This window comes from Tyto alba, unplaced genomic scaffold (assembly GCF_018691265.1).
Source record: "Tyto alba isolate M040663 unplaced genomic scaffold, T.alba_DEE_v4.0 Super-Scaffold_14, whole genome shotgun sequence".
Taxonomy (NCBI): Eukaryota; Metazoa; Chordata; class Aves; order Strigiformes; family Tytonidae; genus Tyto; species Tyto alba.
The window spans coordinates 54140504-54162038 of record NW_024881276.1 but is presented as its reverse complement, the minus strand read 5'-3'; the positions used below and the strand labels follow the sequence as shown (position 1 = coordinate 54162038).

General features: G+C 38.9%; 1 protein-coding gene across 5 annotated transcripts in view; it reads left to right on the top strand.

The window, feature by feature from the left end:
* ZBTB20 (zinc finger and BTB domain containing 20) overlaps window positions 1–21535 on the top strand; it is a 485842-nt gene that overhangs the window by 90339 nt on the left and 373968 nt on the right. For all 5 annotated transcript variants that reach the window (XM_042788414.1, XM_042788415.1, XM_042788416.1 and 2 more), the window contains exon 3: window positions 8271–8392. The gene's annotated coding sequence lies outside the window, so the exon portion shown is untranslated. The remainder of the gene's footprint in view (window positions 1–8270; window positions 8393–21535) is intronic.

Below are 21535 nucleotides of genomic sequence, written 5' to 3'. Positions count from 1 at the left end.
AGGTTTATGCTGCTCCTCCAACTGCCTCCCTCCCCTTCAAGCCAGTGTGCTGCCAGTACTGACTCTTCTTCATAAGCAGTAAGACTTAATCGTGCTCAGGTGTGCAGAGTGTCTGTGCTCTCCTTAGAGAAAACCATGGGCTGCCCGATTTTCTATCTGATGCATGCACCAAATTTATCTACTGCTGTAACAGTCTAACTGCCGGCATGCCAAAGTTACTGTTCTTGTCTAACAAATTAACAAGCAGTCCTGGGATGTTCCATTCAATACTTCAGTTCCTTTCTTCTGCTGTAGTGTGCATGGATTTTGGTTACTCTGTTCCTGCTACAGTATAAGTTTTAATAGGGTAAGATTTCAGAAGGAACTATGAGCCACTTGGTTGCCTCCCTGTATCGTGTGATTTATCGTAATCAAAGTTCAAATTAAACACAATGGTGCACTTGGATAAATTCAGTAACAACACACAGTGGTGTGGTTTTCAGTGTGATATTACAAGATGGCATATTGAACCATTAATTTAATATATCCCTCCACTGACTTCCCATTACTTTGTGCATAAAGTTTGTGTCCCTCCCTGCCCTAGAGACAAAGGCTGTATCTGGATTCCTAATTCTGTTTCCATCTTCAGTGTTTGCCCCACACTTCACTTCTTGCTCTTTTTGTTTGCTACTTCAGTTTCACAAACCACAGTTTTTGACTTCATCTTGAAAGATGCTACTCCACTGTGGGATCCTGATAGTGAGGAAGAGTGTATTTCCTGACACAAGAGCAATTATGATCTCTTGTTTTTGGTTTTGTTTTTTTGTTTTTTTCTTTGGCTTTAAATATTTGGGTAGGCTTCTGTATTGCAGAAATTCCTGTATTAACCTTTCCAGTGCCTCCTGATTTTTTTTTTTTTTTTTTAATCTCTTTCCCCTCATTTATTGGGTGTTACCACATATTCCTAGGGCAAAGAGGTCCTTGTCCTCAGCTGATGTGTAGAGTCTTACTTGCCTCCTGCAAAAGCTTTAAAAACTGCTATTGTAGGCAATTAAAAGTCAGTTCCATAAATTGTTCTAGGTGATTCTGAAGCTGTTTCTTTCTCTCCTTTTAACCTATATCTCTTATTTATATCGCATATAAAAAGATTATGTGATTTGCCTGTAGATATTTGTGATGTAAGCAAAGTCTCTCCTCCCATGGAATATTCCATTGCTTCTCCAGCCAAAGTGCCAGTCTGCTGTTCTCTGTGTTTTGTTAAGCTCAGGCATTTGAAGGGTGTTGTTGAACACAACTTCTCTAGGGTCCAAAATACACTTTTGATTCAGTGGAAGTGAAATGCCTGTTGAAATATATAGAATGAATTGTTGCTTTTTTTCAAGGAATGCAGCGTAGAGCAGTTGCTTCCTCTTATTTATTTGTTTTTACAGTACCAAAGACTAGTATTTTTTACCTTTAAGTTGCATTAAGTGTGCTTAGATATGAGTAATACAAGGTAGTTTATCAGGGTGTCAGAGAAAGTGATGCAGCTAAACATTTTCATAGTTGTCTAATGGAAATACAAAGGAAAAAACCCTGGAATTACAATTAAGCCAGAATTGTTTTTACTAATCCAGTAAGGTGATGTCACCACTTGATTTTTCTATTGTCCTGTTGTGATTTGTAGTGTTTTGTTTGTTTGTGCGCTTGTTTTGTTTTCTTTCCATCCGTGCTCCTGCTTTCCTACTACTTTCTGGTTAGTCTCTCAAAACGTCTACCAAAAAAAGCATCCATTTGTAATGATAGCATTTACAGTTCTTTGTAGTCTGGAAGTGCTGCAGCTACAGATGTCATCTACTGAATAAAATGTCAGCCACCAATTCTAAGAGGGGAAGTTACTAAGGTTTAAACTAAGAACTGGATAAGGACTGATTAGTCCTTAAGAACAGCCTTAGACTGTTCTTAAGGACTAATCTCAATTTTTAGGGATATTGGTATAAAGCATTTTCACTATAAGCAGTAACACTTGTGAATTAAATAATGGAGAATAAATATGAAATATTTATCTTTTTCAGATGTTTTGGGTACCAAGAATTCTTGTTGAGATCAGTAGGAATATGAAAGGGAAACTGTTCTTGAGGCCACAGTGAATATAGCACCCATGGATATCTAAATAAAGAGCAATAGCAAATCAGAAAGTGTTGTTTGTATGCAAAAATACGTGTTATTGGTGGTGGAGGGGAACAAGCAAAGAGTAAGTATGCAAGTGTCTATCTTAGGATTTCTTGGTGCCATTTGTAGCCAGCCAGAACAAGAAAGCATCTGCCACGCTTATGGTTGTCTTGAAAATAAATATAGTTTTAGGTCAGCAGCAACTGCTAGCTGACATCTTTTATTCCTAGAATGCCTTTTTTCTTGTACTGAAGTTTACTTTAGAAATGTAGGCGCTAAATAATTGTGAATTCTACACTAACTACAAGAGGTAGTAGAAAACCAACAGGATTTATGTTCTTAAGAAGTCTGTGTGGCATTAGTGAAGAGAAAAATATATAGATGTTCTTTTCAGTCTGCTAACATCCTGACTATGAGAGTTGTGAATTAAGTAGTGTTTATAGTGCTGAACCATCCTTTTTATACATTTAATTTTAAGGTATCCGTTTAGAGACTCTGTACATCTTTTACTTGGATACAGTTAACGGATCAATTTTATGTGCAGTACGCCAGCTTTCTGTGCACATAGATCGCTTTTCCAAACTACAATATATTAGTGACTAGCACAGGAGGGTGACAGAAAGGACAACAAAGGAAGTTAATAAATTGATAATGAAGTGGGATTATAGAGGATTGAGCATGGATATTAGAACCGTTTCAGACATACTTTTTAATCACTGCCACTGCTCTGATTCTGTCTAGTGACACCACCCTGAAATGTATCGTTGGGTATTTGGAAAAAGACCACTTGTCAGATATTGGCAAGCATGTCCCCATCCTTGACAGAGGCCAAGAGGTTAAATGAATGACGGAGATGAGATTCTTCTGTTTGCCGTGCAACTGATCTCTCTAGAAGAGCCTTTAAATAAGTTGACAAAAATATTTGCAGAACTTGCAGTACTATGTCTGATCTGTGAACAAAGCTTTTGTTTTCTGGGCTTTTCATTCCATCACTGAATTCATAAACGTATCAAATCAAGAAGTCAGCGACCAATTTATAACACTAAAGTAAAGATTCTAAAAGATACTGTATCATGCTTATAACCAACAAATAAAACTGTGTAAGGGAATCAAACTAATACAGAGGAAGAGATGCTAAGAAAAAGGGAATCGGCTCTTAATCTCGGAGTGTTTTCAAGAAGAAATCCGAGCCCTGTTCTTTCCGTTACGTCAGCCAGGCGATTTCTTGAAACAATTGTGAGTTGTCTCATGTGGTACATGTAACTCCCAGCCGCTTCCTGAAGCTTCAGTTTTTGCTTTTCCCAAAATTCCGTGCTCGACAACTGGACAGAAGGCTCTGCTGAAATAAATTTTATTGTTCTGGTGTTCTCCATCCATTTGCAATGCACATAATCAGGAATTCAGCTATGTCCCAGGAAACCTGTTTAACCTAATGAGAGCAAATGGCAATGGGTGTTCCTTACTCGGGACAGCAGTGCCAATGGTTCTGCTTAATTGGGACATATTTGGCTGGTTCCAGTGCTTCAAGTGGTTTTTAAACAGGTGTTTAATGGGTGTGGAATTCTGAACTCTGCCCTTTTGATACAGAAGGTGCCAAATAAAGATTAACAGAAATAAAAAGACCTAATACAGAATAAATAATTTTTATCCTTGTATATTTATTCAGCATAATTTTTACTTTAACTTTTAAGTCACAGGCGGGTGGGGAGGTGTTTCTTTTCATAATTGAGAAAGTCCATTAAATAGAACAACAGGATGTCTAACAGGGTGTCCTAATTAAAATTACCCTGTAATTTGAACAAAACATTAATTTCTATGTAGCTAAGGTTGACCTAAAACCCATCTAAATCAGGAAAAATTATTACACAAATTTTTTTCTGCTAAAAATGAAACCGCATTCTGCCAACAAACAACATGATTCTGTTATTATACAGTATTGAAGAGTAAGGATTTTCGGTATTGAAAAACCAATGTTTTGAGAAAATTTAAAATAGATTTCTCTCTTACCTCCACCCTTTGATAGTAGTCATTCATGGTTGCATTTCTGTGGTATTTTGAAAGCAGACACAATTTTGTTCTGTGCATACTGTAAGCCCATCTGAAGCCCATGGTCATGGCTAGTGTACTGGTGGACTAATAAGCAACCGAGGTAGCAGCTGCTTAGCAGGACTGATTGGCTCGGGCTTGGCTTTGCTGTCTGCCACTACACAGTTTCTGACTGGCTTGGAGTGCAAGCTGGGTACTGTTATCTCAGAGTGTGGGCCTGCATATGTAATCTAGGCTGTATACACAACTGGATAGGTTTTACTTTTGTGTGTAAAAATGACCTACTCGTGCTCTAGCTGTCGTGGTTTAAAATGCTGCTGAGGCAAATTGTATTTAATATAATTTATCAAATCAAAGCGAATGTTTGAAAGAATTTACTAGCTTCAGAAATAGTGTATGTATCTAAAAGGGAATTCTCAGCATCTTTAACTTGACAGAACTGCACAAGCTGCAACATGCAGGTGTTGCTTCCCAGACACAAGGTGGTGGAATTGTTTCTGTTTCTGCCCATTTTCTGGGCAGGTTGGGAAGAGGGAGGATTTTCAAAAGCACTTGAAGCTGGCCTGAACGTGCTGCTGGTGGATTCACCTTGAGCTACTTCACCATGATTTGAGTGGAAAAAGAATCACACCATTGCTCGTTTGGATAATCCCACCCATAATGTCTAATACAAAATGTAATGACACAGCTATGTACAAAAAGTGGAACTTCAGAAATACCAAAATTTAATTAGGAGCAACAGGAGCTACTGAATTATTCTTCTGCTTACACCAACTTTAACGTTTTCATATCTCAGCTTCAATAGAGTATATTAACAACAGAAAAAGGGGAAAAATCTGATGAATGATTTGGTTCACCTTCTTTTAGGTCCAAGAAGAACTGTTATAGTGAAGTTAAAATTTGAGGCTGCTGTTGTGGTAATACACTATTAAACCAATCAAGAGTGCTTGAACAGAAAGTATTAAAATATTGGCATAATTTAAAATTCTTAGATTCTCCGCATCATTTTAAATACCATCAAAACTAATATAGACACCTTTTGTAACCTGAAAAGAATAAAATTAATTTGATCAAACAGTTATGATGACGAGCTAATGATACTGTCATAATTAGATATTAATAACAGGTATTTACCAGAATGTTTTATATGTGTATGTATATAAACGTATGTGCCTGTGTAGGTACCTATATATGCATGTTTTCCTATGGACACTTATTTTATAAAGAAAAGTATTCAGTGACACCACAGCAAGAATCTATGTACAGGTGGGTTGTACTGATAACGGCTATATCTTAAAGGCAGTTGAAGGAATTTGGGAATCTCCAAACAAGCTAAGCCTATTGTGTAGAAGTCACGTAACTTGAACATGTATAAATTTGTGTAACAACCTGTGCAGCTGCCCATGGTTAATAGAATAACTGTAGACCTCTTTAGACTCTATAGAAGACTGGAATGAAAACAAGTAGATGCGTGGATGCCATTGCTTCAAAATCACATATGCGGGTATGTAATGTTATGTATGAAAGCATTATTTCATTATTGTTGAAAGAAAAAAGCCACCAATTCTTACACATCTGATCTGGTATTCTGCCCTTCAGGGCTGGTTGTAACTCAGCTATACAAATTCTGACTGCAGTGCTGAAAAGGCAGGTATTGGTTGTTGAGCTGATGAAAATGGATGAAGATCAGGTGTCCACACTGATTCTTTTAGTTCTCATTTACTGTAATTTCCAAAGATGATGAATCATCAGTAGATGCTAACTGACTAGTGAAGCTGTTCTTAGTGACTCCTTCTCCTGAAGAAATTGTAGATAATGGTGTTCGGTGGTTCCTTACTGCCAAAAGATTTCTCTCCTAGCGTTTTAAATGTTCCAATTTTTGTTATCCCTGGAGCAGGCAAGCTAAAGGAATAGATTTGGACTGTAGTGTCTTCCATATTCAGCTGAGATCCAGATACACATTCCACAACCTCCTGCACAACTGTTTGGGCGGAATGACTTTAGAAATGCTGATGGTGAAGAAAGCTTAGTTTCTAGTCAAGACCGAATTGATGCTTGTGCTCTGAGAAAGTAGCAAAAGAGATGCTTAGTACTGTAACTATAGAGATGTAAAAGAAAGTTCCTGCTCTTTATTTCCAGATGTATTTTCTGAAGTCCTTGAAAGATTTTTCAGGAGCTTCTGGATGTCCTGGTAACAGTGGTTCTTAATCATGTGCTTTATCGTTTGCCTTTGGCAAGAAAGCTCAGTTCTTTCCTTTTGAATGTAGGACCTTGCCTTATTGCCTCAGGGAAGCATTACTGTAATGCATGTCACTTGAGGCTAATTCAGCCTGCCACTTGGAAATTGCCCCTGGTGCAGATTGTAGCAGTGCACCATTATCTCGAGCTATTTTTCATCAGAAGCAGACTGCATCTGTTCTGTATGATCTGCATAGCCTGCCAGTTTATTTTAGGTTAGCATGTGAGGTGGGGGCATTTTTACCTATAAAGCCATGATTGGTTTGGCTTCCAGCTATGTGATAAGAGCCTTTCTTCCATGTCATACCAAAGCAGCCCTAGAAATACCAAGATGTAGGTCCACAGTAGCTTAAACTGATCGGTATTGGTGCTGCTCTGTTGCTGTTCCTCCACTTGTACAGTGCTGCTGCCTCCTTGGCTCTAACCCCCAAGTTTCATGCCTGGATGTTGAGCTGTGACTGGGGGTTGATGTGACTGAAAATACTTGGAAAAGAAATTTTCATTGAGCTGAAAGCTCCCTTTATCCAGTCCTGGCTCAAGGATGGACTTGGGGACGTGTCAAGGAGAGAGAGAGGTAAGGGAAGGGTGGAATTGAGAAAGCTCCAATTAAAATCAGTTTACATCATAGCGCAGCTACACACTTAAGGTTCTGGAAATAATAACCCAGTGGTTTCAGCAAGGTACAGTTGTGAGCACAGGATATAGTAGTTAAAGGAACAGTGGCTTTGGAATTTACTTTTTCTCCACTGTTTTCTAAAACTTGCATTTTGGTACACATCAGAAACTCTGAAGATCACACACCTCAACCTTTCCATCCTTGAAAAGGGAGAATGATATGAAGGCTTGATTAATTTCTTTTGTGAGGTTTGGTTGCTACGTGTCATTAGAAGCAGATCAGGCAGGGGGGAAAAAAAAAAAAAGAAAACATTTTTGAAAGCAGTCAGGAATTTTCCCCTTTGAAGAAGAGCTAAAACTTCATTAACATTTCAGCCAGCTTTGAATGAAAATTTGTGTCTGAAAATAATGTGTAATGTATTTTGAGTGCTAGTGAGGCACATCAGGGCAGTATCAGCACAAGTTTCTCTGTGTACAGTTTGTGATGTGAGTCCTGTATCTTCAGTCACAGTGTTAACTGTGCCACACATGCTGTTTTGAGCATGCCCATCAAATCAAGACTTGGCCTTCTGCTGATCAGATAAAGCCAGTGTGCCATGTACCCTGTGTCCGGCTGGGGCAAACTGAACGGAGCAGATGACTACTGGATCCTAAATACTACACCTGTTTTGTATGCAAGCTAACTTGGCCTAACACTTTTTACTCTGAGTGGTCACATTCCATTAGGTTGCAATAGGTCTGCTTACACTAGAAAAGGTTTTTCAGTTGCTATGTTTCTGTAGAACAGGCCCTTATGACATGTTGCCAGAGTGACTAGGTCTTCTTTCCCCTGTCCCTGCACCATTGAATGTTCATACTTTACTTTTTCTGCCCCACTGAGCACAAGTCATTGAGTGTGATGCTGAAAAGGGGAGAGTTCAGAAGTGAAGCTAGCAGCTCTGCTATGCAGGCAGTAACAAATGGCAGACTGTTCTGTTTTGCTGGGTTTTGCACGTTTGAGGGGACATGAAGTTGTGCAGCATGCAGCGTGAAATCATGCTATTTTTTTATGTCAAGTCCACATGGATTACACTTGTTGCTGTCCTCTGCAATTGTTACTCCCACAGCAAAGCCTTTGGAGAAGAACCCGTTGCTGATGTATTGTGCTTTTGGTAGGGCCTGTATTGGAGTTCCTGCCAACTGTTTCTAGAGGTTTTTGCTTCATGCGAGATCTTAAAGATCCTTTTCTCCTCTTCTTTTAGGGAACTAGAGGACTTGACACATCCTTTACATTCTGCATTTACTCTGACCACAGTCCTTCCCTGTTCTCACAAGCGGAGCTCAGCCCTGCTTCCCTTCGTGTTGATTCCCAGTCAGCTACATGGTAAGTTTTCATTATCTCTAGCCTTGTTGCCACAAGGTAAAATTCTGGCAGACTCTCTCTAAAATCCATTAGCACTGGGCATTGAGGGCAGAGTACTTCGTGCCCATCAAAGATCATTCAGTTGTATTCCAGGCTGACTGCAAGGAAGGGAGGATAGTGTTGAATTAGCATTGGAGCTGAACTTCAGCATAGATTGTTATAGGAATAAAATATGAAGTAAAATATGTGACAGAATTAAATCCATCAGTTCTAATAAAGGAAACAGAAGAAAGCAAAGAAATATTGGACCCTTAAATCCCATTAACCAGGCCAGAGAGAGAATGTGTTAAAAGGGAGCTGCACTGTATCTTTTTTCATTGTTTGATGAAATAATCTTTTTCACCCTTTAAGTGGTGTGTTTAAAAATCCTGGTATTTCTGAAACAAAGAGAATACACAGCCACCGAGCTAGCTCGTTTTTATACCTTCCTTTCTGAGTATTGTCCTTCAGTACAATACAGAGCCATTTCTTTGTTCTCACACGCTAGCAGTTAAATTGTATGTAAATGTATGCAAATTAGATGCTGTCTAATAAAGAGAGTCATTAGATGGAAGAAATATTTAGTTTAGGGGGGGAAAAAAAGAAAGAAAAGAAAGCAGGTGTATTTTGCAATAGAAAAATGTAAGATTGCAAAAGCCCCTCAAACTTTGGATGAGGGCTTTTGATAAAGCCATCTAAATGTTTTCTAAAAAACTTGCCCTACTCATGGTCCTTTTTTCTGCACATTTTTTTATGTATATGTATGTACACTTATGTGATCTTTTCTTAAAACTCACACTGTTGCTATATGTACATACTTGAAGGGACATGTAAATATTCTATTAATAAATATTTGATTTCTTTAAATCATATAGCTATGAATTTACACACATGTACCTTGTATTAGGGTGTATTTTTTGCTTACTGAGTATGTACAGGTGGAATCTATGTGGTAAATTTTGTTTTCATGGATTGATTTATTCATCATATGCTCTGACTGGATACCATCTCACTAAATCATCTTCCTCCATTTTATCAACCCCCTTTTCAACGACTGTAAAGCTTTTTTTTTTTTTTTTCCTTCCCATTTTATTTATTCAGTAAATCTGTGCTAGATATTTTTACATTTTTTCACTTGCACTTTCTACCAAGTAATCCCTTTTGAGGTATAGACCTGATTTAAGCCTGAAGCAGCAGTGACCTTTCTAAACACGATGAAGTCACAGCTTTACTCTCAGGTGTCAGAGTGCTAAGATGCTAGGAATGTGAAGCTTTGTGTCATCCAAAGCTGGAGATTCCACACCTGTGGATGGAGCACTCAGCATCCATCTAGGCTCTAAAAGATTTAAAATTTTTGAACCCTGTGTTCTTGCCACTTCTAAGGAGATAAAATTTAAGACTTTAATCTCTCTACTTTAGAATCTGTAGTCCTGCTCTTTTTAGCACTTCTGTTTGGGTGGATTAGTATACATAGATGACATGGCTCAATTATTTTGAAGTCACTGTTGTATTTTGTTTCTGATGGTCAGTTATCATGGTTCAAGCAGGTGAGCTGATAGCTGAATGTCAACTGGTGTATTTTTTTCTGTTGCAGTTTTGCAAGTCTGGAAGTCTGAAGACATATATATATGTGTGTATAAAATATATGTATATAAAAATAATATTGTTTAAATATTTACATATAAAGCCAAAGGATTGGCTTCATTCCCAGAATTACTGGAACTACCTTCCCCAGGAACATTTGGACTTGAAAAATCTCTACAGCAACACTTTTCTTCTGAAACTTAACAACTTGTGAAATGAGTGACTAGCTCTTCACCCTTTGCTGTTCGAATGAGTTCTTTAGCTTGGGGTGATGGAGAGGCCAGTGTGCATGGGTAATACATTTCCAGTTAATTATGATAAGATTCTCTTTTATTGCTCTTTCCCCCCCACAGTTTCTCAGTGGCTTAAGAGAGAATGTTTATGAGGAAAGCTCTAGTACAGTGGGAGTATTTTTGTCACTATTCTAGGACGGGTCCGTGCAGTGTCCTGTGTCTGGGCCACGTACAGTCTGGAGGCAGCAATTGCTGTCTGGACAGCTGCAGGGCAGTCCCAGTCATACAGGCTGACCAGTCAGCAGAGAAGCCATAATGTGTGTCTGCTACTCAGTGGGGAATGTAGGCAGGGTCATTGTAAGGAGGTGGTGGAGGGCTGGCAGTGAGTATTTCAGGTGCTCTTGAAGGTGTAATAGATGATACAAGGTGAAGATTGCTCTCTGGGGAATGCAAGGAAAACCTGAGCTATAATATAAGGATGCTAGAGAAAGATAAGGTTACTAAAGTCAGGAGAAACACAGGACATAGTGGTGACTAAGAGAGATGAGACCACATCAGTAAACAGAAAATGTTAGTGGTTTACCCACTCACTTGAGACACCACTCTTCTAGGCTGTCTGGCATTGAATGTCCAGGAGAACTGAGTCGCTGGGATGCAGACATGTAACATGGATATCCTCACACAGTTTGTAATCTAGCTAGGTGTAGCTACCCAGGTTCTTCAGATTTTTGGGAGGTGGTTGTTACTCCTGAAGTCCTAAATGGGAGATTTACACTGGAGATGGGACAGGCTAGCAGTCAAAGAAAGTACCTTCTCTCTCTCACATTCTTGAACAGGATGCAAAGCATACATGCAATCAGGAGTGGCGCTCAAATTGGGGAATAGTGATGCAAGCTTAAGGGCAGAAGTATGATTAATTCCATGTTCCTCTTCAGGCTTCCTGTGGTCTGGAGTAATTGTTCAGGGCAGGAGAGAATTCAGTGCCTACATAATTTGAGGATATGCGTCTTACTACCTTGTCCATCTTGACAATAGTGATAATACAGCTTTCCAACCCTTGAAATACATTCTGAGGATATATGCATTAGAAGATGTGAGACTCCTGTATCCTGTGATAATGAATCCAAATGCAAAGTACTGTAGACAGATGTGGGAATCAGACCAGTGGTCCCTCTGGTCAGGAATCAGACCACCGGTCCCTCTGGTCAGGCATCATCCTGTTAAATGTCTTAGCTGCAGCAAAGGGAAGCACAAGAAATCTGAAGTTATAATAGTGAAACAACCAATATTTTCACTAGTGATCTGGAAAGTAAATGAGAGTTTTTAAACTTGTATTTCTCAGGCGCCTGTGCATCTTTAAAAAAATAGTTTTAAGAAATAAAATATGCTGCACTAAACTAATCCTAGAGCTAACGAACAGACATTGGGACTAGAAGCTTTTGCTATTACCTACTGCTTATTATTGTTATTATTATTATTTCTTTTTAATTATGCAAAGTGCTAATCAGTTTGATTATGCACAGTGCTAATCAGGTTAATTATGCAAAGTGCTAATCAGTTATTCTCCAAGCACACGAGGAGAGCAGAGGTGCTGGCAGTGAATGGTGGTTCTAGATGGGGGTAGTCACGGCAGTCATTCCTTATTAAAAGAGGAGTAGGTGAGATGACAGGGGTTTTTGCTTCCATTAAAAAGTAAATAAAAAAAAAAAAAGCAAGCCATGAGGATGATAGTTCTAGTGGGGTAATGTCTTCTTTCACAGCAAGGCAGGCTTTTTTTCCAAGCTAGCTCATGCTGTTGGATAATTTCTGTAGGAGTTTGAGTGCACTGATTTGGGCAAATACATTGCAAAGGAGTCTTGTAAGGGGTGGGGTACAAGTTGCCCCCACTTGATAAATCAGGATGCATAACTAGAAAATCACAAATTAGGGGACTTTGTTCAATCTTAATGTAGAGTCACCTTTTAAGCACTGGTAAGTAGGATACTGATAATGTAACATGAATGGCAGTTGATCATATGTTTGTATGGTTGAAGGTACTGCATGAGCATACAAAATGTGTTTCTTTCAGTGTAATGCCTTTACAAGCTGTAAGAACGTAGGGTGCCTTATCAGTGGAATGTACATTAGGCTGCGTTTCCTCTTCAGCGCTAAATTATAAACTAGAATTTTGTGTTCCTGTGAAACAGGATCTGTTTTCAGTAAGCTATGTTCTTCTGACAATTACTGAAGATTCAGCTTGTCTCTTACTGTGCTCAATGTCGAATATTTAACCAGTATTCCTTATTTGATTATGTTTCAGTGTTGGTGTGGGATATAGAAACGTTATTTTTTTCAGTTAGTAATGAAGATGACATTCCCAGAGCAGAGAGCTACATGCTCATACGAGTCTTGAGTAAAGGATCTTAAGAGATTTTTGAGGTCATTAAAACAAAAGACTCCTGTCTAGGGCCATCAGTACTAGAAGATTGCTGCACCAACAATGCAAGAGAAATTTTCCTTGAAAAAGTAATCATTGGAGGTGCTTACTTATGGGGAGTCATGGCAAATTTTCAAGTGCATTTAAGATAGGAAGGAAAGCAGTTTTCCTTCAGTAATTTATGGCTTAAATCAGAGCCTGAAAATTAATGTATTGCCTTCTTGGATTTGTGACTTCTCCACAAGACACTGACCCTCAAAACAAGTTTACTACCAGATGTGTCATCAGAAATACTCATCAATTCTTATAAATTCTTTCTGGTGTTAGAAGCATAGACATACCAGTGGTTCACCATCAGGTCCAGTGCCTTAGATCTGAAGGAGGAGAGTATGTGATGCAAATACTCTATTCGAGAGGGAGATACACCAGGCACCCATGTCCCGAGGCTTTGAATGCTTTGCAGTCCAGTCAGAATCCCCTGAAGTTACTGTGCAGCTTCCCATAAACTGCTGGTGAATCAGATCACCGCCACCTCTAGGTTGCTGGTCTGGGAGACCTGAGTTTGACTTGAAGCAGTCCATCCCACAACCAGACTACTTCCATAGATTTACTATTTAGCTTTCATTTATTGTGGCTCCAGTGCCTGTTTGCCCTTCCACTCCTTCCTTGTCAGCTCTTTGATGAGACACAAAAGGGGAGTGTGTATGATCTACCCAAACACGGGAGGGAAACTCTCAACTTCATGTGGTCGCTTGGCATCATGCAGCCCTGCAGGAAGCAGTTGCTTACTTAGGTTACTCTACTGACAGAAAAGTGGCAGTCACACACATTCTGGATTACTTCTCTATCTTTGGAGTCTGGGCATTTTATATCAGAAGGGAATTAGTTTGAAAGTGATGCTTTAGCTATGTTCTTTGCTATCATCCACATTTTTTGAAATGGGACTTTAATCCTGTGGAAAGAAAGCTCTAAAGTTTTTGTGTTCCTGTGAGTATTTCCCCTGAGTATTTAAAAGCTGTTGTAGAGTCAGAGGACCCTTGAAAGGCCAATAGCATAAAACACAACACCATAGTATTTGCATGTTAGAAATGTAAATCTACCGGAGGCATAATCATAACCTCTGAATTTTACCATCTCGGATGGCCGGCCTTCCGATGAGCTGGTGAGCTAGAAAGTTGGAAAACTTGCATTCTGCTCCGGTTTCTACTGCTTTCTTTGTAACCCTGCTAAATTGCATTACCTTGCTCTACTTTAGCTTTTCTTGATGGTAAGATATGGATTGAGTGCAGTGGGGTTGTTTGTAAGGCAAATGTATGGTTTGCAAAGTGCTTTGATATGTCTGGATTAAAGACGTTATAGAAATGCAGTGTACTATGGGGAGTTATCTGTGTTATTAAGAAGCATCAAAAAATCCTGTGATATTGTGTAAATTAGTGCAAGACAGCACCAAAATAGTTTGTGTATTCCTAAAAGTGAAATAAGTGGATGGAGAAAACACAGTTGCCTTGACACTAGGCTAATGGGTTAGCAACAAATGAAGAAACCTCAATAAAGAAATCTGTGCCTTCTGTGTTTTAAGAAGTGGGTCTCAAGTGAATAAAGAATTCATTTGCTTGTATGGCAGAAAGTCTTTGCTTCCAAACTCCCTTTGCATCTTCTTGAGGACCTAGTCTTCAGAGGTGCGGGCTAAATGCTACTGAACTCTGTAGAAGCCGTCTGCTCATTGGCATTCACAGAACTGGGAGCTGGTGGGGAATTAATAACAAAAAGATTTTAAACGTTCAGCCTGACCTTTTGAAGTTACTGACCTGCATTCAGGTTACAAATACACAGCAATTTTCTTTTGAGCTGCAAAGTCTCTAAATGTTAAATCAGTAACTCGATCAGACTAGCAGCTCTTCTCCTCTCCGTTCACTCATGCCCAGCTGCCATGACTGGAGTAAAGGAACAAGAAAACTATCTAAACACATCCATATCTTACTGTGACACAAGTACTTGGAAGAAGCCCCACTGACATAAACTAACACAAAGTGACACTTTGTTTAAAAAGTTGTTTTGAATGTCTTCTTCCATTGATCTTCTGCAAGGGAGATAAATAAACACTGTGTGTGGTGCAGCCAGGCTGAGTATTTTTGCCTCTATGAGTGTTTATACATTCTCTGGTGGCGGGTTGTATTGCTGTTTGTTGACTAAATTCCAGACCTGTATGTTTGTAATGTATACATTTACAGGAGCAGTGCAGTTCTGGGAGTATGGTCAGGGTAGTGCTTTTTATGAACACAACCAGATGACTAGTGGGTGCAGGTTTTTTTCCTCCTTCCAGAGTAGTGAATTAGTCTTTGTGCTCCCTGTGAAAGAGAGAGGGCTGTGGTGGCAGGAGCTTTAGTTAAGCAGGACTTTCTGTGCTCAGATTAATGTAGCTAGGTGCGCGAGAAAAGCCATGTAGGATTTGTCTGGTAAGGATCAAGTTAGTTTAGCTTTTCATCCAATTAAGAAACAGGTCTGTTGGGCTCTGTTTGTTCAGCGAGGATGACGATGATGCATGTTTTCTCTCTTGAGGAACTGACTGAAGTTCTTACAGATGAAAAAAATCCTGGTGGCAGAGACCTATACTGCCCCTCTGTTCTGATTTCACAGTTCTCTCCCTTTGAACAAAATCTTCCCTTTCTCACTTACTGTTGTCAGCATCTCAATTCCTAGGACAGTGGGAGTGTGTAGAAGATTTTGGGAACCAATGCAGACACTTCTTCATCCACCAATATGAATGGGCGTAGTTTCCTGAACATAATGTTATGTGTAGGAAAAGTTAGCTTAATCAGTCACCATTTCTCCTATTAGGCAGAATTTTCCCTGAACCTGTGCTTCTGTTGTGTTCGTGCAAGTTAAAATTACATGTTTCTGATGTTCCGAATTGTTTAAAGCCTGCCTGGTGTTTTCCTTTTTGCTCTGTCTCATGCACAGTATCTACATTTATTAGATGTGGATTTCGCTCTCTTGCACTTACCATTACAAAAACTTCTCATGTGCTTATAAGTTTTACTGAGCTTTAACCATTTCTATTTACTTTTATTAGCTTTAAACATAATTTTTGGGGAGAGCTTCTTCTGCTTTGGGTGTGCTGTTTGTAGATCTGATGCTAGAGGAAAATATCTGGTTTTGCCCATGCTAAAATGTCCTCATAACATCATCTAAGAATTCTCGTGCCTTCATGGTTTGGATTGTTGTTTTGAAAAAAATCAGTTGAATGACCTTTGTGGCAGGGAGGTATTTTTTACCTTTCTTCTTAACACTTATGCGTCTTGCCACTCTGACAATAAATGTTCCATGAAAATAAGGAGGACCAAGTACTATTATCAGCTGCTTAATTAATTCAGGAGTCAGAGGTCTGTCTGTGGGCCTGAAGGTTGCCATATACTGTTGATGACCACAAAGCAGATGCACTTTTTCACTTGGCTATTTGAAAATTCAGGGGAATAAATACACTAAGATGGGTGAAAGAATATTTCACTTATCTAAAGTCAAATCAGTGAATACTAGAATTAAAGTTAACAGAGCAGCCTTAATTCAACTTTCCTATGCTTTTCCAGTTTTAATTACGTGATCACATGCTGTTTCCTTTGGGAACCAGTCTTCTCATAGTACACCTGATGGACCTGGTCTGAGGTTGAATAGAGGTTCTTTGGTAAGAAGGTATTTTCTTTCAGATCAATTGCCGCACTTACTGCAAACACTGAAAAATGTTTAGTATATGAGGCAGGAAACGGTGGAAAAATGAAAGGGTGGTCTTATTCTCAAGATTACAGTGAGAGCATGCATATGCTTAAAACAAAAAAACGTGCTCAAATTAAGTTGCTTGTAAAATCGGACATCTTTAGATGGTAACAAAGAAAGATGGTATTTCTGCCTTCTCTTACAGTTCACTTATTCCTTTTAACCCTTCACTATTTCAACTTTTTCTAAAACATTCTGTTCATTTTCCTTTAAAGAAAAAATAAAGTCAATACCAGTAGTTATAGCCTACCCTGGTCTTGCCTTCTTTCTCATCACTTTGCTAGTATACAAAAGACTTCCTTTCTTTATTTATTTTTTCTATTTTTTCCTCCCCATTAAATAATAATTTCCTGAATTTTGACTTTCAGTTTGTGGAAAGTATACCTTGTTCCACATTATTCACTGACAAAAGCACACATAACTTTTACTGACACTTTGACAGTTTAGTTGGAGATACTGCTCTAAGTAGAATGTGTCTCTCTGTAGCCAGGTCCGTTTTCTAAGCGCTGGGAATTCAGCTGTTTTCTTGTGAATTCTTCTTTTCATATTTTATTACTATGAAGAAAATACAAAGAGTGCTTGTTTCTTTCTTTCTTCCTCTCTTCATTTTTTTTTTTTTTCCTTCTCTCCAGTTGACACAATCAGTATTATTTGAAGGAAAAAATTACACACAGAATGGGAAATAGGGTGGGAAAATGTAATAGGATCTGCAAATCTTTTCTGTCTTGTCTGAGTAAATGAGAGCTGATGAGAGATGCAGCACAATGAGGGCTAGGGATTGCTAGCTGAACTGGTATATAAAGATTGTTTCATTTTGCTTCATTTCATTTTACTGTATTGAATTTGAAAGGGAAAATTGCAGCGGACATGAAAGTTTGCTGTGGAAACACCTTGGGTTGCCGTACCCTTGACGTGAACCTGGGCAAACATGAAAAAGAACGTTAAATAACGTGGTGTATGAATTGTGTAGGTGTGCTTCTGAAGCTACTTTTTGAAGAATGCCCTTTCACAAGGAGTGGCCTGCCTCCAGGGTTATTCTGCTGTTTCTGTTTTTAATGTCTTTCATTGTCTGCTTAAATTACCAATTCAGGAAAGGTGTCACTGAGGGGTTTTTTTGTGGTTTGAGGTTTTTTTTCTGAACCAAAACCATACAGATTTTAAGGTGTATGTTTTGCAGGATTATGTGGCAACATCACTTTTTCATGCAGACTAGAAGGATATTATTTCTTCCCCCATTTATGCCCACCCTAAAGGTTCATTTGACCTTTTCAAATTAGTATAATGCAGGTTAGGACAGAATTTACGGGAACTTGGTGCTAGGTAGGATACTGCTACAGCGGTGCACTCATCAGTAGACAATTTTACCGTGCGTGTTACAAGCTGTAGTGCTTTTATTCAACTGAAGTGACTGCACATCGCTTGCTGGAAGAAGTTGTAGTTAAAACCAGGTGTGAGTCAGTTTAATCTGAAAAGTTGTTTTTTGCAAATTATTATGCTATCTTAGGCATGGATGATTCTCAAAAAATGGGAAAGATAGGATTATTTTTTTTCTTCTAAGAAACAATGCAGCATGAACAGCAAACATTCCTGCATAAAATCTCTGAGAACACGGATTATAAGTTTTGAGGCTCCCGTAGGAGGCACTATTCTTGGGAGATAACTGTGATGATAAAGCATATAAAGATTAAACCTGTTTTCTCATCTAAATAAGCAAATTCTGATGTTCAGAACTAAGGTTTAACATCCTGTCTTCAGAGTCTAGCTGGTGTGATCCCAAGGCAGGTTCATGTCATGAGCAGATTTAAGACTCTCCCCTTGGAAAACTTTTTTAACTTCTGGGTTTTTATGCGATAGGTTTGCTTGGCAAGCATTTCATTGACAGGCAGTTTGCTTTGTACACTCATTGACTTACCAAAATCCCCAAGGCTGAAGAGATTGGGGTAGGGTTGGTGAGCACAGAAAGAGAAATGAAGGGGGATAGTTTTACTTTTCTCCAAGCTGTTTAGTGGTGTTGTGTAATGTAATATAGCTCTTCTGCCACTCTGAGGGCAAGGAAGAGGTTGGGTACGTTTTCAGTCATCCCCAGCCTTTATGAGACAACACCTCTCCCTCTTAACGGAGACGTGGCAAGTACAAGGGTATCCATAGGGAAATCAGTGTTTCTTCATGTGACTAGTTCCAAAGAGCATCTCTTGAGCTCAGGATCTAAAATCTGGGTGTTGCTAAGTGCCGTGCATTCGTGTTACTAGTTTAGGCACAATCCGTTTTTCCCCTAGCTGTGGTTTTGGAGTTGGAAGGGTTCCTCACTTTTCTCCCCCTGCGCAGGTAAACTGCAAAGGCTCAGAGAGGTAAATCGTGGCTAACAGAAGAAAAGTGATAAAAACAAAACTACTTCCCTCTCTAGGAGTGGGTAGTGCACGGAAGAGGGAGGCAGTGTTCCTGGTGTGATGAGTAGATGTAACGGCTACACATCATTAAGAACAGATCTGAGAATTTAAAAGCTGGTTGAAATCCGGAACGGGTTTGGGTTTTGGGGGAGTGGAGTAAGGAAGAATGCTTTACGGCAACCTATCTTTTCTGCAAATTATTTTAGCCTACGTCTTTATGCTGTGTTGTCTGAATATCCTATCTCATATACAATAGTAATTCAAGGAATATTCTTTTTAGCAGAATAAACAGGTTTTTCCTGCTTGACATGTGAAGTGCTTGTCCTAGTAAATTCCACAGACAGCTTCTTCCCCCTCCCAATATAGTTATGTCTGATTATACAACCTTGAAAGTTTAAAATTGACTGGTTTACTGTAAGAAGCATTAAGTAAATGCAATCTCTCTATTTTTAATAACGGTAGCTCAAATTTCATGTGAGATCACACTAGTCCTCCAGTGTAATTAAGTTTATGGTTTTCTTATGCACTTCAAATGCCTGTGATGTGAAGTTAATAGTATTTTTCAGACAAGTATTAGGACACCTCAGCAGTGATGCCAATGTGGGCTGGTGTCTATCAGCAGTGCAGACACCACAAAGTAATGGAAATTGCAAGACGCTCTGCTATAATTTGTCTAAAAATATGCATGACAGCAAAGCTTTTCTTACCTGAGTTTAGAAAGTGATAAGGCTCTGAATTAGAGTGAAGCTTCATAAATGAATCGGGCATGAAGCAAGATTTTCAAGTTTGGTTCAAAGTCCAATGTGTAGTGAGAGTGAAGTATGGCTGAATATCGGAGATCTTTTGCATCTTGGATTTTGTATAACAACTGTACCTCGAGTCTGGCTTTTTCTACATAAATTTTAACTGTAAGCTGATATAAGACTGCATAAGGATTTTTGGAGAAGCTTTGGATGAACTTCTAATCTGTGTACATATATATACATACGCACGCACACATTTTTTTGTTTGTTTAAAGGAATTGTGGTTTTTCAGTACAAGAGCATTCTTTATTTCTAAGAAAATTATACTCCATATGCCTAAGAATTCCAATGAAGTGGCCTGAAATCACTGAAACAAAATATTTAATTTAATTGAAAGTGGTGGAGATGTTTATTTCAAAGAAGTTTTGACTTTCAAATATGTTGAAGATGAAGGCCAAAACTTTGAATTCATGAGCAGGAGGGATGTATCTGACTTGACTCCATCCGACACACTTTCTGAACTCTGCAAGTTACGATTATACTTAGCTAGGTTTGAATGTAGAGCTGGATCTGCATTTGCAGTGTGTGTCACAGCTCTGTAAATCAGAACAAATTCTGATTATTCCAGTATCTTGGAATATCTGGGCCTGAGTCTGTGGCATCAAGATTTTGGGAGTCTTGAGATTCAGCTTGGCTGTGTGTAGAAGTGTTGGAACTGAGCCCCTAATCTCTTTCTGAAACAACCCCTTCTGATATGATAGTACTATCAGAAGTAGTGACAGTAGTGGTAAAGTTCTTACTCATCAAAAAATATCTCCTCCTCTAGAAAGCTTAAGTGCAGCTTGCTTTATGTACATATTTAGGGACACGGTAAAGACCAATAGGTGATATGTGGGGCAGCTTCTCAGTGACCTTCTTTTCAGTTCATGAGTTAACTCCTGCGCAATGCTTAGCTGTGTTGTGCGGACAGCACATCTGGAAGATCTCTGGCAGGTAGCTGTAAACTAGACTATCCCTTCCTTTCTTAAAACAGCACATGCAAATGCTAACCAACTGTTTATTTTGTTCATGCAAATTTTTGCCCATACAAATTTAGGTTGCAGGTTTCCTTTGTTACACATAAAGAGGTTGGAATGTCCTTCTGAGTGGGAAATAATAACAAGGATAAGTTAGTAGCACCGTCTTGTTTCTGTTTGCTCCTTAATCGAATGAGTATCGCACAGACTTCAGCGAGATGGCTGCATCACTGAGGACTACAGGATTTGGCCCCACAGGTATTAACTTGTGTCAGTCCTACAGGGAGCTTGCTTTGCTGGCTGTCTGCCTTTTCGAGGGACTGATGGGGGCATGAAGCAGAGCGGTTGGGACAGGTCATGGGAGAACCTGCTGTGGCTTCAACTGTCCATCTCTGGCTGGGAACTGCTAGCTGACATTCGAGAGAACGTGCTTTATATGAGAAAGTGGTGAATGAATGGAAATTAAAACAAAAGGGTTGAAAATAGAGCTGTAATCAATCTACCCTGGTATCTCCATAAACCAGGGTCGTTTTTTCATAGTGAATTTGGGGCAGATACCGCAGCAAGTGCCACAATAACAGGGTCTTCCCCCCACTCCCTCCTCCCCTTCCATTAAATCTACATTTGGAAGGTGGATGGTGCTGACTCATAAATTAAATTGGAGTAATACATACAGTGTATATATATTTCTGTCACTTTGTCTCAAATTAAACACGAACCTTCTCCCCTGACAAGATGATAGAAAAGTTAATTGCTCGCCCTGGCTTTAAATTGGAATTTGAATTTGCAAAATGCTAAAGGTTTATGAGATCTAAATCATGAGGAGCTTAAATTACATTCCTGTGATAAAATATTAATAAATCAATTAAAACATAAGCCGAGTATAATATTACTTTTTTTGTAGGAACCTTGAACACAATAATTCATTAGAGTGTGCAGTAACAATTATTGTATCTTTTTTAATTTTCTTTTTTA